Below are 6,731 nucleotides of genomic sequence, written 5' to 3'. Positions count from 1 at the left end.
GACCAGATGCTGTTATTAGATATACCTAATGCTAGTTGGTCACAATAATTTCATTCTACGTAAATTCTCACTAAAACGGGGGAAATTTAATTGAGGCTAATTCTAAAGAAGATATGGCGAGTTTCATATCATATCACATCACATCACATCACCTCACATTACATCACATCGTATCGTATCATATCATATCATATCATATCATATCATATCATATCACTTGAGCTGGATTTTGCTTTAACACATAGGCTAAAATAATCAGTCCAATCAGACCTAACCGGAATATTCTACATTTATTTTGCATAAGATCAGGACGTTCTCCATGAACGAGAAAAAATTCCCCGTTACTTGCACAATTTATGGATCAAATCGTATAACTATTGGCGATTCTTTTCTTATTCTTCAGAGTTTTACTGAATTTGTGTTCTTTAGCTAGTCTTTTATCATCATCCAAGTTGTTAAGATTTGCGCCCAATAATTCGAAAATAAAAGAACCAAATGGTTTCTTTTCATCTGGATAAATTCTTTGTGCGTACATAATTATGTGTGCGTTGGTGAACATAAATGAGCGTCAAATACGGCATGAAAATAATCTTTAAAGCTCTGAATAAATAGGACTGCCTAAAAGTATTTTGACTTTTGATGTAGTATTTTCATATTTTACAACTTTGCTTTTGTAATTAGTTCGTAAATTAAGGTACGATTTTCGAAAGACATGGATTCGGTATCATCAGTAGAAGAAACCAGTGAGAATCAACTGATTGATGAAACCGATTACCATTGTCTAAATTAAGTTTTCTTATTTTGAAAGGTACATGATCTTTTTATAAAAGTATTTCAGGTATATTGACGACTTTTTAACCTACCATCTCTATATTCATGATATACTGCAGCTACATAATCTTGTTCTTGTAAAAAGAAGAACTAAGGAATTATTAATTTTTATGAATTGTTGTTGTGGACTTAACGCCATATTTTTTACAACGTGATAGGCTACATATAGTGGCTAGTATAAGTTTTGGAGGAAGAAACCTTCAAATCTCGGTAAAGAATCAATGACCCACAAAAAATTACATGTAAGCTATCTCACATACCCGCATAAGCCGAGCAGACAAATTTGAGATGGAAGTGATCCGTAAAGGCGAGCACTTTAGACCATTCTGCCACCCAGGACCCGTTTCTGACATGAATTAGTTGATACAATTGAGCAATCTAATGCGTAACTACAATCGTAAACAGTTTCTTTAAGGACGTCTGAAAACGGAATACCGGTTGGCATCGCTTTAAAGCCATTCGCCTAGATTAATCATTCTGATGGACAAACTGAACGTAGTTGCCGATGTTTACATACAGTGTAAATCATACTCTACTGGTGTACTGCAAGTGCTGTCTTCTCTGCATATATTATTCTCTTTTTGTTTTTGTTTCTTTTGTAATGCAGACTTGGAAGGTAGCGTCTTTAAATCTATTACAGGTAAATATATTACCCCCTTTGTCTGACGTACAAACCGTATTCAAGTAAGACTAGAAACTTCTTTCACGTTCATAGTTGTGATCCAGTTCCTATACCCTTGTTTCCGGTATGCAGGTACAGCTTCACCTCTTTGTCGGCGGGAAACAAGAACCAGTATGATCCCAAATTTGAGTGAAAAAGTTGATTTGAAACTTCACAAAGTCGACGAATTATTTCATCCTTTAGACAGTTTATTGTCAGATGACTGAGATGCGAGTTTTCATTGATTAATACTATAAAATCTTCGTAAAATAATTATCTAACCTAACACAAGACCAACAATCATATTAGCTGACTAGAGCAAAGACCAACCAACACGTACATTATAAAACAATGTGCAAACAGCATGCATATCTGAATGTGTTACTGTGGGCCTCTAATGCATATTAAATTATAACTACTGAAATATCTTCCGATGTTCCATACAATATTTCCTAAGTTTGGGTATTGCCAAACCAAGCATCCCTGTCTTCGAGTACAAATTTTTATTTCATAAATCGCTTATTGAACATTAATATGTTTTGCCGACCAGCAAAATAAAAGACGCGCAACATCGCACCGGCTTTAGTAAAATATCAGCAACATATATACATGACTCTTAAAACATGTGTCAGAAATATTCTTAAAAGGAAAATAAAACCATGAGTTTTAGCATTTTTAGTAAGTCAGATTTATGTTTCTTTTAATCTGAAGGAAAATAAAAAGCCGAAGGCAAGCTTGAATTATAAAAAAATACAAAATCAAAGGTGCACCTAGTAGTTGCGTAAAATAACGCTACTTAGTAATCTAATACACACCAGCTTTATTAAAATGTTCATATCTCGAGCTTCAGTCTTTAATTAAAAGACTCATACATATCGACCGTCGCTAAACAGAATAGGTGGTCCGCAAAAATAAACCAAACATGTACACAAGCACAGACACGTAAGGAAGAGTAACATAATATTTGCGCTGCGTGTTAGTGTTTACGACTTACACCAGACTCGACAGAACAAAAAATCTGACCTACATTCTCTATAAGTGTCTGAGTGACTCTTTATATCCCTTCTCTGTCCCACCTTTTGATTAAACTTTGAATTCCAGTTCATTTCTTGACAAGTGAAAGTATTAACTCAGTGAGTTCAAGACGGCCGCATTTTGCCCATATTTAGCTATAAATGCTTGTAATCCCGGATGTAAGAAGAGTATTGACCTTACAAACCACCGAAGGGATCACCTAAAACTTCCACGTGTTTATGCAGTCATATGTTTATGGTGTGTCGCGGATGTAATACTCTAATATAGTTTAAGGCCACGAGTTGACAACAAACTCGTATTCATGCCGTCCAGTAATAAACAACCAGACTGTTGATTTTCCTACACTAGAACTGCACGTGCTGTCGTACTTAAATTATATTCGTCTTGTTGTCATCAGACTGACAAAACACTAGAGACATACACATACTTCCAGGAAAATCTAATTTAAACAAAATCAACTCTGTCATCAGATATACTGAATGTAAAGTAGTCACAGTAATTTCATTCCATATGAAAATCAACACTAAAGTCACTAAAGTTGAACAACATGTATCAAAATGCTGAAAAAGAAACGATGGCGGATTTAGATCATCTGTGTCGGCTATTGCGTTAATCACATGCGAACATGGGCTAAATAATCAATCAAATCAAAACTACTCAATCTAAATATAGCACATTTATTTTGCAAGGTAATGAAACCGAGAGGATCATAATATTGTTGTGTAACAACACAATTTTTCTCCATGCTAGCAATAATTATGGACCAAACCATACAACTGATGGTGACTCTTCTAAAAAAATTGCAAAGTTTGTTGAGAAAACAATGTTTTATTACGTTTTATTCCATCATGAGCTACGCTGTTAAGATTTATCATAAATATTCGGAAATGTTATATGATGTCAACTGTTTCCTGTTTGGGTGTGAGTCAATACTCTCTCTCTCTCTCTCTCTCTCTCTCTCTCTCTCTCTCTATATATATATATATATATATATATATATATATATATATATATATATATATATATATATATATATATATATAATCATATATATATATATATATATATATATATATATATAGAGAGAGAGAGAGAGAGAGAGAGAGAGGGGGGGGGGGACATACACACACACGCACATAGAGACATAGAGTACAAGAGCATCCAAAAAACCTCTTGCGCTCTTATTAAATGAAACTAAATTTTGAAATTTATTCCTGGAATTTCATATTTTACACTGAAGTAAATTTTCCTCTTTTAATTAGCTAGAAGATAACATTTAGTGGATAATTTTCACAAGTTATTGATAGAGCTTTCCCAAAGGCAGCGATTCTATATTGAGTTATAAATCCTTTTATTCTAAATTAGAAAGGTGAAAGGTATATGTATGATTGCATATCTGTGACCTTAATGCCTTTTGTGAAACTGAGATAATTTCTTCTCTGCATGGGGATATATATGGAAGATATGTACGGGTGTGTTGTCTTTTTATTATATATTATATATTTAAGGCAATAACTGTTGATTAGTACGGAATATTTCTCAAATTCTCTGCCAGTGAGATTAATAACGGCTGCAAGACAACATCGATACAAGGAAGTTACTATAAGTTTAGAACAACTACCTTAAAACATTTAGCTTGTACAAATAGTGCCTCTGACGATGTGCATTGTTGCATGTTAATGACTCTTTTCAATCGAAAATGAAAAGATTTTTATTTGTGTTGACACGTTTCTTGCATGGATTGGTACAGCGAACACTGTTAGAATGGGGTTACTGAAGAAACATTACGCACCAGTCACATACGCAGACAGCGGAGAATAACATCATTAAACGAAAGAATCTAATGATTTTAAGTTCACTTGTTAAGGCCTTGGATGTTACTTGAGTTCATTTCTGCATTTCAACGTGAATTTTTGGCGTTGTCAGGCTTGTATTCTAGTTCGGTAACAGCCACTGACTCCAAAATTTAGTTGTCACTTAACTTCGATTTGCAATCAAAACTCATCAATGCCCAATTTCTCCATCGATTTGAAATATGATTATGATTGTGCCGATTACCACTAAAATTATTATTACGATATTTAACCGACTATGGCGATATCATTTTTCTCCCACCGATATGTAAATATCTCATTGTAAGATAAATAATTAATACATAATTTTTGTTTATTTTTCTTTGGAAAAAAGAGGAAAGATAAATAGAGCTTTGTCTACTTGAACTAATGATTGTATATGCATTTATTATTTTAAAAAAATACGTTCAGTTAGCAGACCACGAACTGAAATACGCTTTACTTTGCTTAATTACGTAATGTATATATCCCTTTTCATTATTTCTTAATTATGTAATGTATATATCCCTTTTCATTATTTCTGCGCTTTAGTCAGGCTACAGATTTAGAAAGTTTACAATGTAGACACAAGTAGGTTGTATTCATCACATTGTCTTAATGTTTGACCACTGAACCTTGATTCTGATTGGTTCCTCGCGATAGTTATTTCAGTTATCATTCCTAATCAGGTAATAGGGTAAAATAACGAACCCAATAAGTAAAGGGAAAAAAAAACACAATAATTTGTATTCAGGATCTCGAATAGTGCTCTAATAAATTCTTACAAGTATGCGTGTTTAATCATCGTGCAGTGCAAAGTAGTACATTGTAGTTAGGGTCGTGAGCTGAACCCACTGAACTCACATGAAAACTAAACGCACACCTCGAAAGGAGCGACTTTAACAGGAATCCGCGTGATGTGTTCATCTCATTTTTTTAACCTGTGTGTAACTTTATGTCATAGTTATTTCTAGAATTCACTTCTCAGAAACAAACTGATGCGTTACGCATTAGCTTGATCATTTTCTAAGAAGTCGAGTCATTTCTTCAAAAATATTTCTAAATGACACTGGCATATGGTAAGAAGTTCATGAAAATTAGACAATATGTGTCAAAGCATTAAGATGTGAATAGTTTGCAATTATTTTTTGATAACTCCAGTTTCCCTTTTAGCAATTTTCCGCAGCCGTATTACTTCCAATCTAAATGCCACTCTGAAATGATTCCTACTTAGCTACAAGCCTCTCCCCATGAGGCAGATCTGTCTCGAAGCTGGGAGGGTGTTATAACCCGGAGCCTTCCTGTTCTATTGTGAAAGCTATGTTTAAAAAAAAAATTAAAAAATTGTTATGTAAAATCTGACTGTATTCTTCTTCTTCTTCTCCTTCTTCTTCTTCTCTCCCTCTCTCTCTCTCTCTCTCTGACCGCTCCGGTGGCCTAGTGGTCAGAGCGTCCAAACATTGTTTATCTCAGGTATAGTTAAAAGAACATTTATTCTCTTTACTTTGGTGTATGACTGATGGTTGTAATTTGGGCTAAAGAGGATACAGCTTGGCCCTACTTCAGATGGGCAGTTATAAAAATAAAACTGCTAACTCCGCTTGGTCATATTGATTTCTTGGATCTCAGAGGTAAACTGTGAAAAACAGGTCGCTCTACGGATAATATGAACTTTTAAGAGAGTATTAAAGGGTGAAGTCATGCACAATGGAAAGAAAGTTAGCATACCGCTATGTTACTTTCAGGTATTGTGGCTGAAAATTCTTTGAACATTGCACTTGTGGAAATTGTAATCATCTAAGAACACAGCTCACCCAAATTACATCTCTCGTGTGTTCGAAACATTTTGCCTAAATTTGTCAATAAATACACTATCATTAGCAATCATTAAATAGGAAACCTAATATTGCCAGACTAGACAACACAAGCTTCTGAAAGTGCAATGAATGAATTCCACCTTTCGTCTGAGCTCGCCAAAAAGGAACTTGCTTTAATGCTTAATTTTGCTGATCATTCTAGAATCTCGCATAATAAAAACACACCACATGTCAGATATCATAGAGTATAGTTAAACCGATGGAATGGACCAATGTATTCAGAATAATATAGAAAATAGGTAAATAAAAAAAATTCCAGAAAATCATCTCGCTAGTCAAGGTTCTAAAATTTTCACCACATCCAACCAAATTCAAGTTGTAAAAATTTAAACGCTGTTCCTTCATGATCAAGACAAGGTGACCATACATCTGGAATGGACTAATAAATAAGCAAATTTCCACTGATGGTCCCATCTTCGCTAGCCAAGTTTCAGATATGTTAACCCTATCAACACCTTGGCGGATCGAGCAGATTTCTGTGCTTCGGGTCTGTGA

Source organism: Sinohyriopsis cumingii, chromosome 5, assembly GCF_028554795.1.
Source record: "Sinohyriopsis cumingii isolate HCF-2022 chromosome 5, ASM2855479v2, whole genome shotgun sequence".
Lineage (NCBI taxonomy): Eukaryota > Metazoa > Mollusca > Bivalvia > Unionida > Unionidae > Sinohyriopsis > Sinohyriopsis cumingii.
This window is presented reverse-complemented; position numbering follows the sequence as displayed.